Source organism: Chiloscyllium punctatum, chromosome 9, assembly GCF_047496795.1.
Source record: "Chiloscyllium punctatum isolate Juve2018m chromosome 9, sChiPun1.3, whole genome shotgun sequence".
NCBI lineage: Eukaryota > Metazoa > Chordata > Chondrichthyes > Orectolobiformes > Hemiscylliidae > Chiloscyllium > Chiloscyllium punctatum.
The window spans coordinates 77,880,634-77,907,986 of NC_092747.1; the positions used below are offsets into that span (position 1 = coordinate 77,880,634).

At 40.5% G+C, this 27,353-nt stretch overlaps 1 protein-coding gene across 4 annotated transcripts in view; it reads left to right on the forward strand.

Moving 5' to 3' along the window:
• maml2 (mastermind like transcriptional coactivator 2) overlaps positions 1-27,353 on the forward strand; it is a 440,629-nt gene that overhangs the window by 34,619 nt on the left and 378,657 nt on the right. The window lies entirely within an intron of this gene.

Here is a 27,353-nt window from a genome sequence, read left to right on the forward strand (position 1 = left end):
GTGTCTATATTGGCCTCAGCTGCTCAATTCTGGTTCAGCATCATTATGCCCCTTAATTGCCATGGCGAGGATTTGAACTTGTGATTTATGTGTTGGTTGGTTCTTTTGAAATATAGGTAGTAATAATGCAGTGCTATTGGAGGCAGCTAAAGAAGCCACCAAGCACTTTGTGTGAGCAAAAGAGGTGTATTGTTTCATAAAAAGCAAGATTGTGGCAGACAACCTTTAAATATGTTAGCGCACCCTTGAAGAGCTGAAGGGTCTGTTCCTGAGCTGTATTGTTCTTTGTTTTAAATATTCAATTCATTGTCTTTCAAACTGAAGCATTTAGACTCAGATCTTCCTTGGCAAGTACAGTAGCGCCTCGACATACAAATGACCCCGTTCATGAACAAATCGGTTTACGAGCAGGATTGTACATAAAATTTTACTTCAACGTACGTACGAAATTCAAGGTACGAATGCAAAAAGCCCATGTGCAACCAAGTGGTTTCATTGTTCTGCTTTGCTACGTGCTTGTTGAACGCAAAAGCTCTCCGGCCCCGCGTGATCTCATTCAGTTCATCTTTGGCGCGTGCGCTGCGAACAGCATTCATTGCTACGTCCAAGCATTCCGAACAATGGGAAAAATTGATTCAGTTCGCGAATCGGGTCCCAGAACGGATTAAGTTCGTAAGTCGAGGCGCTACTGTAATTGCTAATTACATAGATATTATGATATCCTGTGTTTACCGTGAGGAACGACATGAAGACTTGGGAACTTCGGGAAGTTAGTGATGATGTCTTGTGGACAGTTCATATCACAATAGAGGAGGTCCTAGATGTATTAGAATGTATGAAGGTGGATAAATCTCCGGGTCCTGGCCAGCTATATCCAAGAACACTGCAAGAGGCTAGAGAAGAAATTGCAGGGGTCCTGGATGATATTTTTGCATCATTGTTAGCTACAGGTTAGGTCCTGGAAGATTGGAGGATAGTGAATATTGTGCCATTATTCAAGAAGGGCTGCAAAGAAGAACCTGGGAGCTCGAGACTACTAAACCTAACATCTGTGGTTGGTAAGTTATGTGAGAAGATGCTGATATTTGAAAAGACAGGGTTTGAATAGGAATAGTCAGCATGGCTTTGTGAGTGGGACATCATGCCTCACAAATTTGTTAGAGTTCTTTGATGAATTGATCATGAAGGTTGCTGAGGGCAGGGCAATCTGTGAAATCTGTGTGGATTTCAGTAAGGCCTTTGATAAGATTCCACATGGTAGGCTGCTCTGGAAGCTTAGATCACATGAATTCAGGGGGAGCTGGCAAAGTGGATACAAAGTTGACTTGATGGTAGGAAACAAAGAGTAATAATGCTTGTCGGACTGGAGACCTGTGACTAGTGGAGTGCCTCAATGGTTGGTGCTGGGCCCATTACTGTTTGTTATCTATATCAATGATTTGGATGAGAATGTACAAGGCATGATTATCAAGTTTGCTGATGCCACTGAAACAGGCGGTTTCATGGACAGTGAGGAAGGTTATCAGAAATTGCAGCAGGACCTTGATCAGCTGGGAAGTGGGCTCAGATATGGCAAACAGATTTAACACAGAAAGATATGCGTTCTTGCATTTTGAAAAGTAAAATCAAGGTAGGAGTTTTATGGTGAATGTTAGAGCCTTAAGGAGTGCAGTGGAACAGGGGGATCTTGGAGTTCAGGATGACAGTTCTCTGAAAGTGGAGTCACATTTAGACAGGGCATGAAGAAGGCTTTTGGCATACTGGTCTTCATCAGCCAGGGCATTGAGTATAGAAGTTGGGAAGTAGTGTTGCAGTTATGCAAGACATTGGTATTTGGAGTATTGTGTTCCATTTTGGTCACCTTGTTATAGGAAGGATGTTATTATATTGGAAAGTGCGTAGAAGAAATTTATAAGGATATTGCCAAGACTCAATGGTCTGGGTTAAAGGGAGAGGTTGGACAAGCTAGGACCTTTTTCTTTAGAGTGTATGAGACTGAAGGGGGGTACCTTGCAGGGGTGTATAAGATCATGACAAGCATGGATAGGGTGAACCAGTCTTTTTCCTATAGTTGGTGAATCGAGGACCAGAGGGCATCATTTAAGACTAGAGGGGAAAGAATAAAAGAGAACTAGAGGGGCAACTTTTTTGCACAGAGGGTGGTACACACATGGAATAACCTGCCAGCGGTAGTTGATTAGATTTCTTACAGTGTGGAAATAGGCCCTTCAGCCCAACAACACCGACCCTCCGAAGAGCAACCCACCTAGACCCATTCCCCCCTTCACCTAACACTACGGGCAATTTAACATGGCCAATTCACCTGACCTGCACATCTTTGTGACTGTGGGAGGAAACCGGAGCACCCGGAGGAAACCCACGCAGACACGGGGAGAATGTGCAAACTCCACACAGACAGTTGCCTGAGGCGGGAATTGAACCCAGGTCCCTGGTGCTGTGAGGCAGCAGTGCTAACTGCTGTGCCACCGTGGTTGAGGATACATGAACAACATTTAAAAGGCAATTGGACAAATACATGGAGTGTGGATGGACATTTTGGTCAGCAAGGACCAGTTTGGGCCTATTTCCCTGCTGTAGGACTCTATGACTCTATGTCTGTATGACTTCTGAAGCAGGTGGCACTGAAACCCAGGCCTCCTGACTCAGAAATAGGGACACTATCCCTGTACCACGTGAACCCTCAGTCCTCCATTTTACTCTTTAAAAAAACACAGTCGAGTTAGAAAGCTCCTGGTCAAAAACAATGGTCGACAGAAGCTTCCTGAACCGGGATGGAAATTTATGAAAATCAACTCAAGTTATCACATTCCATAGTGCTCACTGGTGTCTATAGGTGCTGGTGGACGCTGAATTGCTCCAGCTTGATGGACAACTGAACACAAATGTAACCATGAAAGGGGCAGATAGTCAGGTACTATAACCCCCTCCATGGCCCAATACTGGTCCTGATGATGGCCAGTTTGTTTTGGCCCTGCAGCAGGCTGACAAGGAAGCCTTCAATCCAAAATTGGGCGTCACGTTGGCACAGTGGTTAGCACTGCTGCCTCTCAGCGCCAGAGACCCGGGTTCAATTCTCACCTCAGGCTGTGTGGAGTTTGCACATTCTCCCCGTGTCTTTCCTCCGGGTGCTCCGGTTTCCTCCCACAGTCCAAAAATGTGCAGGTTAGGTGAATTGGCCATGCTAAATTGCCCACAGTATTAGGTGAAGGGGTAAATGTAGGGATGGGTCTGGGTGGGTTGCTCTTCAGAGGGTCGGTATGGGCCAAAGGGCCTGTTTCCACACTATAAGTAATCTAAAAGAACTTTCATGATTCAACAGCCCCTTGTGGGACACTATAATGAAAACAATAAATACTGATCAATGGAAATTTATAAAACTGTAGAAGAAACTTAATAAAGTCAAATCAAAATAACAGTATGATGACAATGATGTACCCCAGTCCCTACTGTGCCCATCAGTTTTTTGAGGCATTCTCCTTTCTAGCGAGTTTTGAGAGGTTCATTTTCAGACGTTTCATTACCATACTAGGTAACATCTTCAGTGAGAGTCCGAATGAAGTCTTCAATCGGAGGCTCACTGAAGATGTTGCCTAGCATGTGACGAAACATCTGAAAACGAACCTTCCAGCTCAGTGAGCAAACCTACATCCAGAATTGACCATTCTACTTTAAGATAAATGTAAAATCAGGTTCCTTTGAGCTCTTCTTAAACAAACTAACTTGGGTAAAACAATGCTGAAAGCACAAAAATGCAAATTAACAGTTAACAGAAACCTTTGTAAGGAAATAGAAACTTATTAAATCAAAATAACATTTGCAGGTTAGATTCCCTACAGTGTGGACATGCTCCGGTGTAATCGAACACCCCAGCCACTGATCCTCCTTTCTGCTTTGATTCATAGGCCCAATTTGGTTAATAATGGTGGAGGAGTGATCAGTGAGTCTTTATGAGGGAGGGTCGTTGTCTTAACAAGATATAGTTTATTGCTTGATAGCTGTTGATGCAAGTTGTATTGGGTTGTTAAACATATTAAAGTACGATTTTACGCTGACACATTTCACTTCATCAAAACTTTGAGCAAGACTGCTTTTTTCTTCACCCAAGAACACATGATGTCAAATCAGACTGGGTGGAGCTTCATGAATTCTTCAGAATTTTCTTATACAGCAAATATTTCTTCCTCTCTGTCTTTAAATACTGACTGGATTGGTTGATTAATTATTAACTGGCTGGTTTTATCTTGGGCTGTTGGTGATCTTAAAAATATGTTGTTAAATGAGGTAATATTTTCTGATGTGTTGCATCCCATTTCAGTTAGAGCCCTCGGATAAGAAAAAAGATTTGCCTTGTTATTCTCAATGGGATAGGACAATAAAAAGAAATTTTGAAATTCTTACAGGCCTTCTCAGAATGTTACAATTTTTGTTAGCCTTCAGTGTTGGATGTGGTACCTGAATACCATTTTTAAGATGGAAGTCTTTATTCTTCTGAAAGAACCAGATGATGTATTTGATTTTGTGGCCAGAGATTTTGCTTGTGCAACTGTTGGGCCACGATTTGACTGACCACCAAAAGAATGGGTGTAAATTTATGAAGTGATGAGCACACAAGGTGATCTGTGTTTGTATATGAATCTACATCATTAGTGGATCACTGTTATCATAACTTTTTTTAAACAAGAACAATGCAATGCAACCTGTCGGTCATGAAATCAGTAGTTTGAAATTTGTGATTTCCTTCATGTTCAGTTATACACAGATTTCAATATGAATGACAATTCAAAGGAGCATTAGGAAGCTCAGTTTTAATTTCCCTGATGCATTGAGTAGGTCTATTCCATTCAGGCACACATTGTCTTTGACTTTAAATTGCCTATTGGTCAAGGCAAGGAAAATTAATAAGTGATGCAGTTTTAATAATAGATGCTATTGCTATATAGTGGAAGAAACCTAATTCAGAGAGATTAAAGTTTGGTTCCCAATCACAGCAGTTACAGGATATTTGGAATAATTAAAATACATTTTGCTTCTGAAGTAATTTGGCATTTTTGTTAAGCTTGCAGCATGCACTTTCAGAATGTTGTTAACCTCCCTTGGATTTTGTGACAACAACATTGTTTTAGTGCAAAATACTTCAAGTTGCTCCAGAATACAGTGGATCTGTGTTCTGTAGTTAACTTTTTGCCATGACCAGGTCAGTTCATCACACCGAGCTGTAGTTATGTTAGTGTGGGAACACTAATAAATAAAAGGTGCATTATTCATATACCCATCTGGATGTCTTTTTAAATGTTGTAATTGTATCAGCCTCCATCACTTCCTCTGGCAGATCATTCCATACATGCACCATCCTTTGCATGAAAAGCTGTCCCTTAGGTCTCTCTTAAATCTTTCCCCTCTCACCTTAAACCGATGCCTTCCAGTTTTGGACTTGTCCCAGCCCAGGGAGAAAGACCTTGCCTATTTATCCTATCCATGCCCCTCATGATTTTATGAAGTTCTGTAAGGTCACCTGTCAGGTTCCAATGCTCCAGGGAAAATAGGCCCAGTCTATTTAGTCTCTCCTATAACTCAAACCCTCCAACCTTGGCAACATCTTTGTCAACCTTTTGTGAACCCTTTCAAGCTTCACAACATCCTTCCTATAGCAGGGAGCCCTGAATTGCATGTAGTATTCCAAAAGTGGCTTAACCAATGTCCCACGCAGCCACAACATGACCTCCTAACTCCTATATTTGGTCCACTGGTCAATAAAGGCAAACATACCAGACATTTTCTTCACTATCCTATCTACTTGTGACTCCATTTTCAAAGAACTATGAACCTGCATTCCAAGGTCTGTGTTCAGCAACACTCCCCAGGGCCACTATATTAATTTCTATGCATCAACCAATACATTTGAATTGAATATTTCCTTGCAAAAGCTATAGATTCTTTTGAAAGGAACTCTCAACTGCTGTCAAATTTCCTTTTGTATTCTTGCTAGGTGCTGTGCACTGAAAAGACTATGCTGTCTTATAGTTGTCATGCTTTCTTTGAAAGTTGCTCTTGTTTATTTTAAGCTTTATTTCTTTTTTTCTAATTCAGTCTATGATTTTCCAGGAATAGTTTCTGTCTAATAGTTCCTTTACTATAGCATGATAGTAAAGGATAGTCTAAATATTCAACCGACATAAACTTGGTTTTGTTGTGCCTTTCTATTTTTCATCTCCATTTTGGTGTTTCCCTTTCTCAATGGTTTGCTGACAGGAAGAGAAGGAATATATTGCTGATGATTTGGGAAGAACCGATTGTGAAGCATTGCTGAGCTCAATAGTGGGGGAAAGACTGATGCATTATTAGACAAATTGTGCCAGCCTTTATACTGGCTTTGTGCCATGTTAGTGTTGCCAAATCCAGCATGTAGGTCTCACACAGTCTGTAACAAAAGCAGACTAAACTTAATAGATTTGTGAACGTCAAGTGCTAGGGCAACTTGGGAGCATGACAGCAAATTAATTTCTAGGCAAAAGTGAGGACTGCAGATGCTGGAATCATCTCCAGGACACCCGCACCAACATCAGAGAACATCTCTGAGACACCAGCACCAATCAACCCCACTGCCCCGTGGCCCAACATTTCAACTCTCCCTCCCACTCTGCCGAGGACATGTAAGTCCTGGGCCTTGTCCGCCGCTGTTCCTTCACCACCCGACGCCTGGAGGAAGAATGCCTTATCTTCCGCCTTGGAACACTTCAACCCCAGGGCATCAATGTGGACTTCACCAGTTTCCTCATTTCCCCTTCCCCCACCTTACCCCAGTTTCAACTTTCCAGCTCAGCACTGTCCTCATGACCTGTCCTACCTGCCAATCTCCCTTCCCACCTATCCCCTCCACCCTCCCCTCTGACCTATTTCCTCCATCCCTACCCCCATTCACCTGTTTGCCACCTTCTCCCCACCCCCACCTCCCCCCATTTATCTCTCCACTCTGGAGGCTCCCTGCCTCCATTCCTGATGAAGGGCTTTTGCCCGAAACGTCGATTTTCCTGCTCCTTGGATGCTGCCTGACCTGCTGTGCTTTTCCAGCACCACTCTGATCAGCAGATTACTTTCTGCTGATCAGCATAGTAGATTCTGCAGGTTTACAATGAAGTTGTATATAGTTGCTTAGTGTTAGAAGAAAGAAACAAATGCAAATCATATTGTGCTTTCACAACTTTGACATCTCAAAGTACTTCACAGCTAATGAAGTACTTCTGAACTGTACTCAGTTATAATTTAGATTACATGAAACTACAAAAGCAACTACTGCTGTTAACAAACTGTTCTGTCATTATCTTGACTCATCGATATGTATGAGCTGAAAATGTGTTGCTGGAAAAGCACAGCAGGTCAGGCAGCATCCAAGGAGCAGGAGAATTGACGTTTCGGGCATGAGCCCTTCTTCAGGAATCTCATGAATATGTATTTCAATGCAACTCTATGTATTTGGTTTCCAGATCAAGCTGTTGTCCTGATTACCACAAAAGCCTTTGCTGTTCAACAAACATTCCTCAGAAATTAAAAATGTAACTTGCATTTTGTTCTGTTCATCGATGTAGACTGAATTGCTGCATTCAACTAGGGGGGAGGAGAAGGGAGGGGTGGGGTGGGGTAGGTATGCCCACAGTGCTTGTATCATCGGAGTTCTGACATATGCATGTCATTTTACAAGAAACGGTCCACTGTAAAATCTTTTGTTCTCATAGTTTTCTCCTTCAATTGATATTCTTGTGAATTGTCCTCATATGTACACAATAAAAAGCTCCAACTAAAAGTGTCTTTGTTTCAACAATATTCATGTTCTGTACTGTCAAATCACTGTATGTACGTAATATATATATTTCCTTCTGAAATATTAAGTATTCAAATTTCACTCACTTTCCTCTAGGGATGACCCAAACACTATGGAAAATATTGGATCAGTAAACATTAAAACTTAATTGATCCTGATATGGAAAGGAAGGTTTGGTTCAAAGCATGGAAGGAGGAGGCCATTTATTCAATTATTGCTGTGTAGCTTGTTGCTAGACCAGGCAACATTATCTTCTCTCTGTGTGACTATATATCATCTTCTGATTCAAATACTGATTCATTTCCTAAACAGTAAATGGTTTCTGCCTTAACTACTTTTTTTTTGCAGGGAAATACCTCATTTAATCAAAGCCCTTCTATATTTTAAAAACTTCTATTTGTAAGCAGAAAAGAACGTCATAGAGTCACAGAGTCATAGTGATGTATAGCATGGAAACAGACCCTTCGGTTCAACCTTGTCCATGCCGACCAGATATCCCAAGTCAATCTAGTCCCACCTGCCAGCACCAGGCCCATATCCCTCCAAACCCTTCCTATTCATATACCCATCCAAATGCCTTTTAAATGTTGCAATTGTACCAACCTCCACCACTTCCTCTGGCAGCTCATTCCATACATGTACAACCCTCTGCATGAAAAAGTTGCCCCTTAGGTCTCTTTTATGTCTTTCCCTTCTCACCCTAAACCTATGCCCTCAATTCTGGACTCCCCTACCCCAGGGAAAAGACTTTGTCTATTTATCCTATCCATGCCCCTCATAATTTTTTAAACCTCTATAAGGTCACCCCTCAGCCTCCGATGCTCCAGGGAAAACAACCCCAGCCTGTTCAGCCTCTCCTTATAGCTCAAATCCTCCAACCCTGGCAACATCCTTGTAAATCTTTTCTGAACCCTTTCAAGTTTCGCAACATCTTTCCAATAGGAAGGAGACCAGCATTGCATGCAATATCCCCACCTGCTTCAAGAAGACCACCATCATTCCAGTACCAAAGAAAGCATATGGAATTTGCCTCAGTGACAACTGCCCTCCAGAGTGGCTCTGACCTCCATAATTATGAAATGTTTCAAGAGGTTAGTCAATTCTCGCCTTCCACCCTGCATTGATCCCTTGCAGTTCACAAGAGGTCTATGACAGATGCCACCTCCTTTGCCCGACACAAATCCCTGAAACATCTGGATAATAAGGATACCAAAATCAGGCTTCTGCTTATCGACTACAATTCTCCCTTCGACACCATGATCACGAAGAATAGGTAATAGCACCTTCTCCATGAAAGTCATCAATACCGGTAGCCTGCAGGAATGTGTACTCAACCCCCTAAAGTACTACTGTTCACTCATGATTGTGTGGCCAAATTTCATCCAAACTCCATCAACAGCTTCACTGGTGACACCGTTGTAGACTGGATATCAAACAATGATGAGCTAGAATACAGGAAGGAGAGTGCTTTGTGACGTAGTGTAAAGATAACAATCTCTCACTCATCGTCAGCAAAATAAAAGAGCTGATCATTGACTGCAGGGGCAAGAAGGAGGGCACACCCCTGCAGATCCTCGAGGGTGTTAAATTCCAAGATGTGATGATCACTAACAATCTGTCCTGGGCCACTCACGGATGTGAAGGTCAAGAAGGCACAACAATACCTCTTCTTCCCAGGAGGCTAAGGAAATTCAGCATGTCCATAAGGACTTTCACCAACGTTTATAGATGCACCACAGAAAGCATTCTATCTGAATGCATCATAGCTTAGTATGGCAAATGGTCTCCCCAGGATCATAAAAAAGCTACAGAAAGTTATGAACACAGTCCAGACCATCATGCAAACCAATCTTCTATCCATTCACTCCCACCTACTTCTCAATGCTTCGAAAAGGCAACTAACATCATTAAACACCCCTCCACCCCAGTTATAATCTCTTCCAACCTCTTTCATTAGGCAGAAGATACAAAAGCTTAAACACACGTACAAACAGGTTCAAGAACAGCTTCTCTGCTCTTGTTAAACTTCTGAATAGATCTCTCAAATTTCAAAGTTAATGTTGATCTTGCTTTTTGTGCACCTTTCCTGCAGCCTTAACTTTGTATTCCTCGTTCTGTTCAATTAGCCTGTGATCTTTGTATGTTAAGATCTGCCTGTAGTACACGCAAAACAAAATTTTCTGCTGGACTTACGTACATGTGACAATAAATCAAATCAAATCAAATCACTGGCCCAGTTGATCAAGATTCTGTTGTACTGTTAGATAACATCTTCACTGTCTGCTATACCGATGGTTTTGGTGCCATCTGCAAACTTTCTAAACAGGCCTCCTGTATTTCATCCAAATTATTTATACAAATGACAAACAACAGTGGACCCAGTAATGATCCTGGTGGCACGCCAATGGTCACAAGCCTCCAATCTGAAATAAATCCCTAGAATATCTACCCTTCCCTAATCTTACCATTCTTGGTGAATTCTGATGCAAGGTTTTCATTAAGGACCTCACCCATTTTCTCCAGCTCCACATGTAAATTTCCTCCTTTATCCTTGAGTAGACCTACCCTTTCCGTAGCTACCCTCGTGCTCCTTGTATATGTATAAAACATCTTGAGTTTTTCCTTAATCCTGCTAGCCAAAGACATTTCATGGCTCATTTTAAACCTTCTAATTCATAGACTCATAGAGTAATAGGGATGTACACCATGGGAGCAGACTCTTTGGTCCAACTGGTTCACGCCGACCAGATATCCTAATTAATCTAGTCCCATTTGCCAGCCCTTGGCCCATATCGCTCTAAACCCTTCATATTCATATACCCATCCAGATGTCTTTTAAGTGTGGTACTGCTTCCTTTGGCAGCTCATTCCATACACTCATGATCCTCTGTGTGAAATAGTTGTCCCTTAGGTCCTTTTTATACCTTTCCCTTCTCACTGTAAATCTGTGCCCTCTAGTTCTGGACTCCCCCACCCAGGGAAAAGACCTTGTTTTTTATGTTAGATCTCCTACAGTATGGAAACGGGAAACCTTTGGCCCAACAAGTCCACACTGACCCTGCAAATAATAACCACCTAGACCCCTACCCTATATTTACCCCTGACTAATGCACATAACACTGGGCAATTTAGCATGGCCAATTGACCTAACCGGCACATCTTTGGATTGTGGGAGGAAACCGGAGCACCTGGAGAAAGCACACGGGGAGAATGTGCAAGCTCCACACAGACAGTCGCTGGAGGCAGGAATCGAGCCTGGATCCCTGGCGCTTTGAGGCAGCCCCGTGTATTAATTCTATCCATGCCCCTCATGATTTTATAAACTTCTATAAAACCTCACCCGTCTGCCTCTGCCACTCCATGGAAATCAGCCCCAGCCTATTCAACTTCTCCCTATAGCTCAAATCCCCTAAAACTGGCAAAATCCTTGTAAATCGTTTCTGAACCCTTTCAAGTTTCACAACATCCTTCCGATAGGAAGGAGACAAAAATTACATGCAATATTTCAAACATGGCCTAACCAATGTCCTGTACAGCCACCATGACTTCCCAACTCCTATACTCGATGCTCTGACCAATAAAGGAAAGCATATGGCTTATCCTATCTACCTATTACTCTACTTTCAAGGAACTATGAACCTGCGCTCCAAAGTCTCTTTGTTCAGCAGCACTCTGTAGGACCTTACCATTAAGTGTATAAGTCCTGCTCTGATTTGATTTTCCAAAAAGCAGCACTTTGCATTTATCTAAATTAAACTCCATCTGTCACTCAGCGCATGGGCCAATCTGATCAAGATCCCATTTTACTCTCAGGTAACCTTCTTTGCTGTCCACTACGCATCCAACTTTGGTGTCATCTGCAAACTTATTAACTATATCTCCTGTGTTCACATCCAAATCATTTATATAAATGACGAAAAGCAGTGGGCCCGTCACTGATCCTATGGCACACCACTGGTCAGAGGCCTTCAGTCTGAAAAACCAACACCACTTCTACCTTCAAGCCAGTTCTGTAACCAAATGGCTAGTTCTCCCTGTATTCCATGAGATCTAACCTTGCTAACCAATCTTCCCTGAGAAAACTTGTCGAATGCCTTACTGAAGTCCATATAAATCATGTCCACCGCTCTGCCCTCATCAATCCTCTTTGTTACTTCTTCAAAAAACTGAATCAGGTTTGTGAGACGTGATTTCCCATGCACAGAGCCATGCTGACTATCCTAATCAGTCCTTGCCTTTCCAAATACATGTAAATCCTGTCCTTCAGGATTCCCCCCAACAACTTGCCTCGCAAGTCAGGATCACCAGTTCCCTGGCTTTTCCTTACCACCTTTCTTAAATAGTGACATCACGTTGGCCAACCTCCAGTCTTCTGGCACCTCACCTGTGACCATCAAAGATACAATTATCTCAGCAAAGGGCTCAGCAATCACCTCCCACGCTTCCCACAGAGTTCTTGAGTACATCTGATCATGTCCCAGGGATTTATCCACTTCTATGCATTTCAAGACATCCAGCACCACCTCCTCTATAATATGGACATTTTTCAAGATATCACTATGTATTTTCTCACATTCTAAATCTTCTATGCCCTTCTCCGCAATAAACACTGATGCCTTTAAGCTTTTCATGAAGATCTGTAGTTTGGGTTGTGGGTGGGTTGGCTCACTGAGCTGCTGGGTTGTCGTGCAGGTGTTTCATTACCATACTGGGTAATGTCATCTGGTACTTACATGAAGAGCTGTTGTTCTGTTCAGCTTGGTTTTATTTGGGTCCGGTCTGTTGAGGTGAGTGTCACTTTTGGTTGTTCCTGCAATGTTTATCTACCAGCTCTATGTCTACGTGCCTGTTGATGGCCTTTCTGGTCGAAAATTAAATTCCTTTTTCAGCTTTTTCCTGATATCATTGTATTCTTTGTGGGCTTTGTCTTCAGTCTCTTGAACCTTACACATCCCTCCTCTTTTTCTATTTGACAAAGCTCTCAATTATTCTTGTTATCTAAGGTTCCTGCATCTCACCATCCAAATCCTTCATTTTCACAGGAACATGCTGGTCCTGAACTGTAATGAACTGGCCTTTAAAAGATTCCCAAATGAAAGTTCTAGATTTATCAACCATCATCAGGAGGTTTTCTTGTGCAAAGGATGGTGGGTACTTGGAACGTGCTGCCAGGGAGATGATAGTGGCAGAGATGATAGCAATGTTTAAGAGGCATGTAGATACATGAACAGGCAGGGAATAGAAGTTTATGGAATATATGCAGGCCATTGTGGATAATTTAGAATGGCATCATCATGGGCTGACGAGCCTGTTGTTGTGCTTTAATGATCTATGTTCTATGTTTGCTGTAAGGTCTCATCAATGTATGATGCAAAGCCTGTTAATGCCAGAATCCTGAATAGACAATGGCTTGTTGTTCATTGCCTAATTGTGAGGAGTGATGATACAGTTTTAAGTACTGCAATGAAGATCAAACTTGTTGGCATGGTTGGGCTGATTTGTGCTTTTTTTTGCGCTGTATTTTCGGTGTAAAAAATGAACAACCATAACTATTCTGGTGTATAAGTCAGCAATGCTTGGAAATTTTCAGTCAAAGGAAGGCAAATTATTCCTCAGTAACTATCAGCTGTCAATTGAGGCCTACAGATGTCTTTTAAAAGTGTTCCATCAGAGCTTCATTTAAAATCTTATGTGAGAAAATGAACTTGATAAAACTAAGAAGTTTGCAATGCAAATCTACTCAAACGTATGTCATATAGTGAAATCTGGTTTCAAACTAAACACTAAGACATTTCAGTGGAAAGGGCTCAAAAGTATGGCTTGTTTTTATGGATCTATCAGCTGACTGAGATTTTTGAAAAACTCTATGCAGAAGTCATAATTAATAAATAATACAGTTTCTCATTTTTCAGATTGTGAATTGGTAGTATTTACAGCTTCTCTGGAATTTCCTAACCAACATACATGATGCACTTGATTATTTAGATGTTTGGCTATAATATCCAAGCAATGGATTCTAATGAAAAAAACTGAGAGCTTGTGGGTATTAATCTGTCAATGGTAGCTTGTTGATATGAACTCAAAAGAAATATTTCAGGCTATCCAAGCCGTGTTGCAAATTATTGGCTGGATCAAAATTATCAGTCAAATTATCGGTCAAATATTGAGTTTATCCTGTTCTCCTTTCAATTTGGACCTCCCTCATTCTACTGTCATTCTCTTACTTTTTCCTTTCTTAGGCTGGATAAAGATAGACAAAGTAATGAAGGGTAATTTGACTGCTGCGGAATTTCCTTCATCAAACTGCAGCTCTGCAATATGTGAATGCAACAGAATGAACAGCAGTTCAGATTTTAGCTGCTATAATATTGCAACGTGCTGCATTTGTTTCAATTTAGTACTTCCAATTTTTAATATTGTTGAAGCTCAGAAGGTTTACTTATGGGTTGTAATTGGCCATGTGTGAGATGCACCGTAAGCACAGGTCTTGCACCAATCATACAGTTTTGAATTTCTCTTCACTGGATGGTTCATTGACTGCAGAGAATACCACTGTTTAGATAGTAAGAGGGAGGGGAGCTGTGTGTTAAACTATAATATCAAGGGGTTACACTTCTCTTATCTTAAAAGGCAGACAGAATATCCCAGGGTTCTTTAGAGAAACATTATCACATAATTTAACATCAAATCAATGAGGCATTAGTGCTGTTGATGAAAAGCTTCATCATGGAGGTAGGTGATATATCTTAAATCTAAAAGAGGTAGAAATTGGTTTGATGAAGGAATTCCAAGTCTCTGGATGAATGTTCTGTTAGCCAAAAAAAACCGAACAAATGATGGGCTTTGCTGTAAACTGGAGCTGCATTTTGTGTGCAAAATAATTTAAGTTTGCAAGATTGTCAGTGAAATCACATAGAAAGTCATAAATGTTAGACAGGTTGTTTGAACCCTAGTGCCCCCCAGCTTTACATTTTCGGTCATTGTTTAATGCAGTAGGTTATTGACTGTGTGAAATCATACATAAAGGAATTTGAATGCACTGGCATTAAATTTATTTATGTACTTGAGTCTACAGAGGCAAGTTGATGATATTCTATGTTGTTGAAACTTCTCTATTCCTGCACATAAAAAATTCATTTTTGCATAAATAGTGTCATTAGGAAAGATGGAGGATACAACAAATCTTATAGAGGACTAATACCTTTCACAAAGAATTAACAAAGAAGAAAGGTGGGCAGTATTACAGGCTGAGTGATGACAAAATGAATATCAAACATGTAGGAGTTGAGAAACTGAAAAAAAAGTCAAGGACCAATGTAAGGAAATATTTTGACCCACAATTATGCATTTTGTTAAATACAAAATGATCAACAAAAACCTATCTAAATATGTAAACATAACTGTTAGTTTTGTTTAAGTGCTCAAAATTTTATGCAGTGCTTGCCAATCCTAATGCTGTGAAACAGATTAGCTGTTCCAAGATGGCTTAGTATGTTGATGCACTGGGTGGCTGAACCACAAGGATGTTCATAGTTGCTATCTTAATTCCTAATCTGAATTGACTTGGTGATAGTTTCAGTTTAACAAATGATATTTCAGTTCACTTCAATATCCCTAGGTCAGAAAGGGAAAAAAAAACTACTTCCCTTTCTCATTACTAGTTATTAGGCTGCAAATATGCTTAGGTGCATGTCAATTGAATACTGAATTGAGCTTGACTGTAATGTGTGCCTGTTAAAACTCACTACCTCAAATTACACACGAATCATGGTTCTTTAGGTAAGATAGTGATAGGTGCACACCTATTTCTTGTGGTGAATGGGTTGAACTTTACAAAAAAAACCATTCGCAGTTTTGAAGAATTTCTTTGGGGATTCCTCTCAATGCATTGTAGAAAGTTATCTCTCTCCTTTCTCTGCTGACCACTGCATTATATGTGCAGCATACTTTACTGTACTGTGCTTGTGCAACATGACCCTTATGATCAACGAAGTGGTCACTTTTGCTGGAACCTTCTAGCATGTACACTGTGGGCATCATCTTTAAACTGCTAACCCTTTCTGCCCTCCACACTTCCTACTCACTCACTCACTCAGGACATTTCATCACCTTTCCTGATTGATGACAGACCAGCCTCTTGATTTACCGCTGTCCCCCTTGTCAGTTCATTACTGCCAAACATGAAAGCTTTCTGCTGTGTCTTTTCAAAAATGTAAGGCAAGGACAAGATGGTATGAACATCTAAGTAGGTACAAATTAAGTAATAGAGTCAGAAAGATGTACAATGTGGGAACAGACCCTTCTGTCCAACTCCCATTTGCCTGTACTTGGCCCATAGCTTTCTAAACCATTCCTATTCACATACCAATCCAGATGCATTTTAAATGTTGCAGTGTACCGGTCTCCACCACTTCCTCTAGCAGCTCAGTGCATACATGCACCACCCTTTGCCTGAAAAAGTTGCCCCATAGGTCCCTTTTAAACCTTTTCCTTCTCACCCTAAACCTTTCTCATCAAGTTCTGAACTCTCCCACTCCAGGGAAAAGATTTATCTATTTGCCCTATCCGTGCCCTTCATGATTTTATAAACCTTGAGAAGGTCACCCCTCAATCTCTGATGCTGCATGGGAAACAGCCCCAGCCTACTTAATCTGTTTATAAACCCTGGCAACATCCTTAGAAATCTTTTCTGAAGCCTTTCAAGTCACAAAATCTTTCCTGTAGGAGGAAGACCTGAATTGCGCACAATATTCCAAAGGTGGCCCAACCAATGTCCAGCGCCACGCTTTTTGACTCTGATATCCAGCATCTGCAGTCCTCAGTTTCTCCACTGTCCTGTACAGCTGCACCATGACCTACCAACCCCTCTACTCAATGCTCAGACGAATAAAGGAAAGCATAACAAATGTCATCTTCAGTATGCTATCTACCTGCAACTCCATTTTCAAGGGACTACGAACCTGCATTCCAAGGTGTCATTTTTTTCAGTAGTTAAATGTATAGATCCTGCCTGATATGCCTTTATAAAATGCAGCACCTCACATTTATCTAAATTAAACTCCATCTGCCACTCACTGATAAGACAAGTGATAAGGCCTGAAATATATTCTGCTCCAATGCATGAGGTGGGTGTCTCACATTGTGTGCAGCAATGCCACATTTAAGTAGGAACAGCATCAAAACTGAGTTCCAAATGTACCCTAACAATGTGGTGAGGCTGATGTTTTGCTAATGCCACCCTCTGTGGATGGTGTTTGGAGATTGCAGGCAATTACTGCACACACAGCCTGTGTTGAGAAAAGATAGTGGAGGTGGAGATGGATGCTGGATGTTCAAGCAATGAACTGGAGTCACCAGATACCCACTCAGGCATGCGGGTCAGGAATTGTCACTGTCTGGTTTCTCTCCAGTGTTTGGAAAAATACAAACTGCATACAGGGTAGGTAAAATCGAGGAATAATGAGATATTCATACATGCAAATAACTCTCTCACCACTTACTGGGGAGAATCTTGTCTCTACATTAAAACTTTGGGTGGAAAATCAGACTCTTTTTCTGAACATTGAGAATTTAATTTTACTGTTCATGCCATAATTTCCCAATTGACTGCTCATTGCCCGTACTGTTCAGGAGTTAGGAAGATTCAGCCCTTGAGAAGGTGAGATGACAAAATTGACATAAACAAAGAAGTCTATTGCTGAATGATGCAAATATATTTAAATGCTCTGCATTTGTTGCAGAAAGGAATTGAGTTAGCCCCAGGTGGGCCTTTCTTCTATTTAACTAGAGTGCGTGGAGAGAGGTCATATTTTGTTTTGAAACAATGCTGCTGTAAAAATATTTATAAAAAGAACAAATGCAGCATGCCCTGAACAAGCTTGAATATTTGTGGACTATGGAGCTGATATCTTTATGTAGGAAGGAGGCGTCAAGTGATTCTAAATCTCATCCTAAACAAAAAGAAAGTGATGGCACTTATAGTTAGGGCCAGTACTAAGATATTCTTGGAAGATATAATATCCTGCAAAACTCTCAACTCTTAAAAAATTGTGGAGGCTTATTTGGGAAAAGCAGGAAAGGCTGTCAACAAAAGTATTAAAAAAAGTTTACTCTTGGTGTAATCTCCAATGAAATACTAAGCAAATATAGAGGTTGTTTAGGTGCCTGTCAGATTAATGTCATCCTGCTATATTCAAAGTGGCGAGGAAATCAACTTTTGCGGGAAGCTGTGCTGATATTAGCTGTAGTCTGCATTGACATAGAGTAATTACTACGAGTCCACAAAGACTGGCTTGCCTGAAATGCTTAGCTTAGCTGAACGGATGGGACCATTGTGGGTGAACAATTGTTTGCAACTTGGATGAATGTGATGTTGTCATGGAAAAGCTGAAGACTTAAGGGAGGCTGTGTTTCCTTGGGAAGCATGCCAACCTTCTATGATTTACAACTTGGTGACTGCATCATTATTAAAGGGAAGCAAGCTATGGAGAAGGTAATTAAATCCAGGATGGAAGCAAATATGCCTTTAATCGTGTCCTAAGAGAATCCATGATGTTTACTCCTTTCAGATTGTAAGAGCTTGAAAAACCAATTTGAACTGCCCCTGTGTTGTTTTGGGAGTAGCTTAAGAAGCAGGCCATGTTTGAACGCATACAAATCATGTGCCTTCAGATGTATGCATTCAGAGTAAAGCTTTTTTATTCTTAAATGTAATTTTTTTTCAGACATTATAGCTCTTTTTTGTCTGACTTTTCTTTATTTTTGTTTTGGTTTTTAATTGTACTTTTCATATTTGTCCATTCTTTGGGGGATGATTTTGAAATATGGTGGAACAAGCAGCAACGCTCATTTGGATATTCTGTCTGACTATGATGATGCCTGTCAATTTGGCATGCTAACTGATGAATTGAAAATTTAAATCACGTGTAAAGTCCTAGTAATTTTTTAAGCAAAGATTTTTAATTAATAATTAACTCACATTAACGTTCTATAATAGAATTTGGATAGTGTGAACCAGTTAGCAGCCATAGAGACAAATTAGTGCACTTTTTATTCTGAATGCAGATTACTTTTTGAGGTTAATTTATCAATGAGAAATTTCTATCTTATTGCCAGAATTATTTTCTATAAATTTTATAATGCTGAGTCAAATTGGCTACATGTTGTTACAATGGGAATTGGTTATGATTTCTTTGCCTTGTATTTATGTATCCCTTAAATAAGCTTTGATTTATGATATCTCATATAGCTTCAGTTCCCTTATAATTGAAAATTATTTGTTTATAGTGCACTCTGAATAATTGTAAACATGGTATTCTGCAATTTTAAATTTGGCGGAGAATGTCATCACAGTAGCTCACAATTTGAAGAGTCACCCTCTACATTTAATACTTGGGCTGCAATAGCCTCCCACAGATTTTAAGAACAACAGTTTCTTCCCATGTTGTGATATTTCCCAGAATATACCAATATACCGTTAACATGTACCAAGTCAGGCTTGGTTTCACATGAATACTTTGAGAGCTCACAATCATGAGTGTAAACAATTAAGTTCATATCAACAGTTATTTTTTAATCAAATATCCTTTTTTTAAAATCACATGGATTCTCCAGACAGGATAAACTCTTCTGAAGAGAGAAGCACTTGCTAACTAATCTAGATCCCAGAGTTTCTTTGAAAGGACAGAAACCAGCTAATAATTTGGCTTTATTGATCATAATTTTTGATGAATGCTTGTTTTGTTGCTATGCCAACATGAATAGGTTTCTGTAGATTTATCAGGTCACTCTTATTTCTTTCAAATATAAATATTCATTTTTAAGTTATCACAACATTTGAAGCTTCCTGACTATCAATGTTTTTGCCAATTAAATAATTGGACTTGAGAAGGATGTATTTATCAACGGTGAAAGGAAAGGGGCACTTTCCATTTCATGGCTCATAGGATCTTGGAAAATCAATGGATGTTAATATTTGTTGGCTTTCTGTAAGATATTCCTTAGATTTACCTCTCTGTGTAAGATTTGATCATCTGATCAATACTAGATATCCTTAATGGTTTTGTGTCGTATTTTGTTTTATAGCGCTCTTATGAAGTGCCATGGGGTGTCTTTTTACATTGAAGACAATTTATATATAAAAGTTTTTCTAGTTGCACCTGCCAAGCTCGGACATGAGTTGCAGCAAGGTGCTATCGGACTAGAGGAGGCATGGAGTTTAATTAGGCCTAAATAAACAACTATACAAGGTGAGAGGGAAAAAGAAGTTGGATTATTTTTGAAAAGAGAGTGAGGGGGAAGAAGAAATGGGAGTGGAGCCAGGAGAACAGGTGGCATTGCAAGGTATGGGGAAGGGAAATGTGAATGTGACTTTACCCCTGTGTCACCTCATCCACTCCTGAAACCCTCCTGTTTGTTAATTATAGATTCAACTATTCCAGAGTAGTCTTGGTTGGCCTTCCACATGCTGCGTTCCATAAGTCTGAGGTCATCCAAATCCCTGCTGCTTGTGTCTAACTCCTTTGAGGTCCCATTGCCATATTATCTCTGTGCCTGAGGATATACTTTGACACCTGATATACTGTCTTGATTTTGAAATTCTTCTTCATGTTTTATTAGAATTGATATATCTGGTTACTGTGGGAAGGAAAAAAACATCAACAAGTCTTTATACATTGGTTTAAGCACAATAACTATTGCCTTGCCGATGTTCAGTTGTACACAATTTCAAAGGTTGGACCTTTGGCTTGTGGCCAACCTCCTGTAATCTCTATTTGTACCAATAGCATCCTAGTTCCTTTCAATGACTTATTTACACAGATATTTCAATATCAAGGCTGAAATCATTTGAATATACTTGTCCTATTTGCAAACAATCTACATTTCAACCTTCACTGGCAGCCATGCAGTGCTGTCCATCACTTATTTGCCTGAACTATTTTTTTGAAAACTTCCAATATCAGCTAAATAAAAGTCCTGGCTTTCTCACTTCCCAAGAGTGGTCCCACAGATCTCAGCTTGACATAGCAAAAGAACAGATATAGAAAAGATGATAAACAGTGAAATGTTTGTTTCATTGAGCAAATGGCTCTTCAGCTCTTGGTTTATAGGAAACCTGACAATTTAACTATGTTCTGGTAAACATAGTTTCTGTTTGACCAATCAGTGTACAACATCAGTATGAAGCGATTTCTTCCCTGGAAATTGAGGAATGAGCAATAAATAATGATCAAGTGAGTGTCACTGATACACTGATAGCTCAGTACTGGCTCAAAGAGTGAACAGCATTAAATCATTAGCTGTCTTTGATCAATTTTCCATATACAGTGAGTGCATTGGCTAGCACTGCTCTCAATAAAAAAAAGTGACATAAAGTCTGGCCAAATAAATAGAGTAGAAGTAAATACTTCAGTCTGATAAAAATTGACTGGACTCAAAAGACTAATTCTCTTTTGCTCCTCACAGATGCTGCCTGACTTGCTAAGCTTCTCTTTTTACTTTGTTGGAGTAAATACTTGTCAGGTGCTACCTTACATTTGATTTTAGCGGCTGATTGTATCACTAATAAATTAGTAGACTTGTCTACAATTGCTGCCTAAGTTCGAAAATTTCAGACATTTTGACATTTTTAAATAACATACAAACAGTGACCAATTTTAAAGAGACCATGGTGTTGGGATGTTATCTTTATTTGAAGCCTCAGTTAATTTATATTAGCTCTGTGAAATGGATGATATAAAACAAATTTAACATTATGTATAGCACATGAACAGGCCCTTCGGCCAATAAAGACTTCACCAATACGTGCTGCCTTTCAAACTAAAAACATTTTACCACTATGTGGCCCATTTCCCCCATTCCTTGCCTATTCATATATCGGTAAAGATGCTTCTTAAATTTTGCTGTTGTACCTACCATGAGAGAGCTGGTCAATGGCCTTGCTAAAGTCCAGATGGACAACATCTATTGCTCTGCCCTGATCAATCTTTGTCACTTTGTCAACAATTCAATCCAATTTCTGAGACACAACCTTCCTTGCACAAAACCATTCTGCCTATCGCTAACAAGCCAATATTTTACCAAATGTGAGTAAATCTATCCCTAAGAATTTTCTTCAGTAATTTCCCAATCACTGATGTATGGCTCACCAGTCTGTAATTTCCAGGATTATCCCTGTTGCCCTTCTTAAACAAAGTATCAATGTTAGCTATTCTCCAGTCACCTGGGACCTCTCCTGTGATGAAAGAGGATGCAAAGATTTTGCATAAGGCCCCAGCAATTTCCTCAACTGCCTCCCTCAGCATTCTGGGATAAATCCTATCAGGTCCTGGGGACTTGCCTACATTAATGCTTTTCAACACAACATCCTTTTCGTATTGGAATGCCCTAGAATATCAACACACCATCCACCATGTTTTCCTTGGTGAGTATAATGCAAAGGATTCATTAAGTAGCTCACTCATTTCCTCTGGCTCCAAACATAAATCCTTGAGTGAGCCTACTCTTCATTAATCCTGTCGGCCAAAGACATTTTACGGCCCCTTTTAACTCTCCTAACTCCTTTTTTGAGTTCTTTCCTGCTATCTTTGTATTGTTTGAGGGCTATTCAGTCTTCAATTCCCTAAACCTTACATATGCCTCAAAGAACAAAGAACAGGACAGCACAGGAACAGTCCCTTCAAGACTGTGTTGACACATTTTGCCCTTCCATTGTAAAACTGTCTTCACTAACAGGATCCCTTTCTATTCATATATTGGTCCAGATGCTGTAATTGTGTCTGCTTTCACCACCTCCTCTAGAAGTGCGTTTCAGACATTCCCCACCCTTTGTGTGAAAACCTGCCTTGCATCTCTCTTTTAGGCTTTCTCCTTCACATCTTGAACCTGTGTCCCCTAGTAATTTCCCCCTCCACCCTGGGAAAAAGTCTCATTCCTTCCACTTTATCCCTGCCATTCACAATCTGAAAAACTTCTTTCAGGTTACCCCTCAATCTCCTGTGTTCCAATAAAAACAAACCCAGTCTATCCAACCTTTCTTCATAGCTAAAATCTCCCATACCAGGCAACATTCTGATAAACCTTTTTGAACCTCTCTAAAACATCCACATCCTTCTGGTAGTGTAGTGACCAGAACTGTATGCAATATTTCAAGTATGGCCGAACTAAATTTCTATAAAGCTCCAGAATAACTTGACTATCCATATATTCATTGTGTTTTCCAATGAAGGCAAGCATGCCATAAACCTTTTGTTTTACTACCTTATCTTCTTGCAATGCCATCTTCAGTGGTCTGTGGACTGGCAGACCTAAAGCCCTCTGCATATAAACACTCCAAAGGGTTCTGCCATTCACTGTATAATATCAACTTATACTTGACCTTCCAAAATACACATGTCACATTTTCCGGATTAAACTCCATATGCCATTTTTCTGCCTATGCCTCCAACTCATCTATATCCTGCTGTATCCTCTGATAATCCTCATCTCTATCCACAACTCCATGAATCTTTGTATTGTCCACAAATGTACTAATTAGACCAGGCATGTTTTCCTCCAAATTGTATATGTAGATCACGAACAGCAGAGGTCCCAGCACTGATCCCTCTGGTACACCACTAGTCACAACCCTCCTTCTGAAAAACATCCTTCCATCGCTACCCTCTGTCTCCTGTATCTGTCTTGCCAGTTTACTACTGATACTATGTGACTTCACCTTTTGTATTAGTCTGCCATGAAGGATGTTGTCAAAGACTTTATTAAAGTCCATGTAATCAACATCAACAACTATTCCCTCATCAATCATCTTCGTCACTTCCTCAAAAACTCAATCCAGTTAGTGAGGCATGACCTCCCCTGCAAAAAATGTGCTATCACAAATGAGTCTGTTTGGTTCTAAACAGGTATAAATCTTGTTCCTGAGAATCCTTACCAATAATTTCCACATCCCCAAGGTGAGGCTCACAGGCTTGTAATTTCCAGGATTATCCCTACCATGCTTCTTAAACAATGATTCAACGTTGGTTATTCTCCAGTCCACTGGAATCGTACCTATGGCCAAAGAGGATACAAAGACGTCTGTCAATGCTTCAGCAATTTGTTCTCTTGCCTCACTCAATATTCTGGGATAGGTCCTATCAGGACCAGGAAATTATGTACCTTAACACTTTTTAAGACACACAACACCTCTTCCTTTTTAATATCAACTTGGCTTAGAAATTCAAAACTCCCTTCTCTGAGATGATCCTCCACCAATTCCTTCTCTTAGCTTACCAACACAAGCCAATATTTTACCACATGTGAGTAAATCTATCCCTAAGAATTTTCTTCAGTAATTTCCCAATCACTGATGTATGGCTCAACAGTCTGTATCTCTTTTGGCCCAACACATTGATTCCCTCCTTTGTCCTTGAGTGGGCCAACCCTTTCTCTGGTTACCCTCTTGATTTTTATATATGGATAAAAATCCTTGGAATTCTGCTTAATCCTGTTTGCTAACAACTTTTCATGACCACGTTCAGCCCTTCTAATTCCTTGTTTAAGTTCTTTCTGACTTTCCTTATATACTTCAAGGGCTTCATCAGTTCATGTCCTTCTAGACCTTACATATGTTTTGTTTTTCCTTTTGACCATGGTCATAGTGTCATAGAGATGTACATCTCAAAAACAGACCCTTCAGTCCAACTAGCCCATGCCAACTTGATATTCTGAGTCACATTTGCCAGCATTTGGCCTATATCCTTCTGAATCCTTCCTATTCACATATCCATCCTGATGCCTTTTAAATCTTGTAATTATACCAGTCTCCACCACTTTCTCTGGCAGCTCATTCCATATACGTACCACATTCTGCATGAAAAAGATGCCCTTAGGTCCCTTTTAAATCTTGGGACCAAAGGTGGCCTAATCAATGCCCTGTATGACGCAGTATGACTTCCCAACTCCTATACTCTTTCCTTGGATTTGCTGTTCACCACTGTCTCTACCTGTGATTCCACTTCTAAGGAACCATGAACCTACACGCACAGGAACTTTTCAGGTGTATACGCCCCGGCCTAATTTACCTTTCTAAAATATAGCACCTCATGTTTATCTAAATTAAACTCCATTTGCTACTCTTCGACTCACTGGCTGATCTGATCAAGTTCCAGTTGTATTCTGAGGTAACTTTATTCGCTGCTACTACACCTCCAATTTTAGAGTCACTTGCAAACTTACTAACCATACCTCCTAAGTACACAATCAAATCATTTATATAAATAGCAAAAAACAGTGGACCCAGCACTGATCCTTGTGGCACACCACTGCTCACAGGCCTCCAGTCTGAAAAACAACCCTCCACCACTACCCTGTCTTCTACCTTTGAGCTGGTTCTGTATCCAAATGGCTAGTTCTGTCTGTATTCCACGTGAACTAACCTTGCTAACTAGTCTACCATGAGGAACCTTGCTGAACGCCTTATCTCCATATAGATCACATCCACTGCTCTGCCCTCATCAATCTTCTTCATGTTAGTGAGGCATGATTTCCCGTGCACAAAGCCATGTTGATTATCCCTAATCAGCCCTTGCCTTTCCAAATACACATAAATCCTGTTCCTCAGGATTCCCTCCAACAATTTAACCACCACCAATGTCAGGCTCATCGGTCTGTAGTTCCCTGGCAAATTCTTAACACCTTTCTTAAATAATGGCACGTTAACCAACCTCCAGTCTTGCAGCACTTCACTTGTTGCTATCACTGATAGAAATATTAAGCAAGAGGCTCAGCAGTCACTTGCCTAGCTTCTGAGAGTTTCTAGCATACATGTGATCAGGTCCTAGGGGTTTATCCACCTTTTATGCATTTTAAGCCATCCAGCAGCACCTCTTCTGCAATATGGACTTTTTTAAAGATGTTGCTATTTATTTCTCCATGTTCTACATCTTCGATATCCTTCTCCACAGTAAACACTGATGCAAAATACTCATTCAGTATCTCACCCATTTCTTGTGGTTCCATACATAGGTGGCCATGCTGATCTTTAAGAGGTCCTATTCTGTCCTACTCAGCCTTTTGTCCTTAATTTATTTATAAAATCCCTCTGGATTCAACTTAATCCTATTTGCCAAAGCTGTCTCATGTCTCCTTTTCACACTCCTGATTCCCCTCTTGGGCACCCTCCTACTGCCTTTATTCTCTTCCAAGGATTCACTCTATCTCTGCTGTCTGTACTTAACATATGCATCCTTTTCTTTGACCAAAACTTCAACTTCTCTAGTCATCCAGCATTCATTACACCAACCAGCCTTGTCCTTCACCCTAACATGAACACACTGTCTCTGGACTCCCGTTATTAATTTTTGAAGGCCTCCCAGTTTCTAGCCATCCCTTTAGCTGCAAACAATCTGTTCCCCAATCAGCTTTTGAAAGTTCTTGCCTAATACCATCAAAATTGGTCTTTCTCCAATTTAGAACTTTAACTTTTAGATCAGTCTCTCCTATTTTAAAACTATTACAATTGTTGCTGCTAACACCACAGTGCTCCCCTACTGACATCTCAGTCACTTGCCAAGAGTATAGGTCCCACCTCCTCTGGAAGACATTCCAAACTTCCAATTGCCTAAAACCCTCCTCCTGGCACCAGCTCTTTAGCTATGTATTTATCTGTATTATCTTGCCATTCCTTGCTTACTCTCATTTCCAAAGAGTATTTCTTAATTTTCAAGTTTTGTACCTTCTGTTGTAGGAGAAAGTGAGGACTGCAGCTGCTGGAGATTAGAATCAAAAAGTATGGTGCTGGAAAAGCACAGCTGATCAGGCAGCATCTGAGGAGCAGGAGATTCAATGTTTTAAGCATAAGCTCTTCATCGGGAATGTGCGTGGGAGGAGTCCATGGGGGCTGAGAGATAAAAGGAGAGATGTGGGACTGGGATGAAGGTAGCTGGGAATGCGATATGTAGATAAAGGTAGAGGTGATGGTGATAGGTCAGAGCAGAGGGTGGAGTGGATAGGTGGGAAGGAAGGTGGACAGGTAGGACAATTCAAGAGGGCGGTGCTGAGTTGGAAGGTTGGATGTGGGATAAAGTAGGGGGAGGGGAGATGAGGAAATTGGTGAAATCAAAATTGATCCTGTGTGGTTGGAGGATTCAAAGGTGGAAGATGAAGCATTCTTCCTGCAGGCGATGGATGGCTAGGATTTGGCGGCAGACAAGATGCAGGACTTGCATGTCCTTCGTGGAGTGGCAGGGTGAATTGAAATGTTTGGTCACAGGGCGGTAGGGTCGATGTTTGGAAAGTTAAAATCTCTTACTATAACCACCCTTTCAGATAACTAAGATCTCCCTACAAATTTGTTGTCTCAATTTCCTGCTGACTGTTGGGGGGTCTATAATACAATTCCAATAAGGTAACCATCACTTATAGTAAGGTACTGGTAACTTGCCATACCTATCCTTCATTCTTGCGGGAATGTATCACTTCTGAACTCTTTATCAACTCTTGTTTGAAATACTCCCATTTGTCTACTCTCAAACAGCTG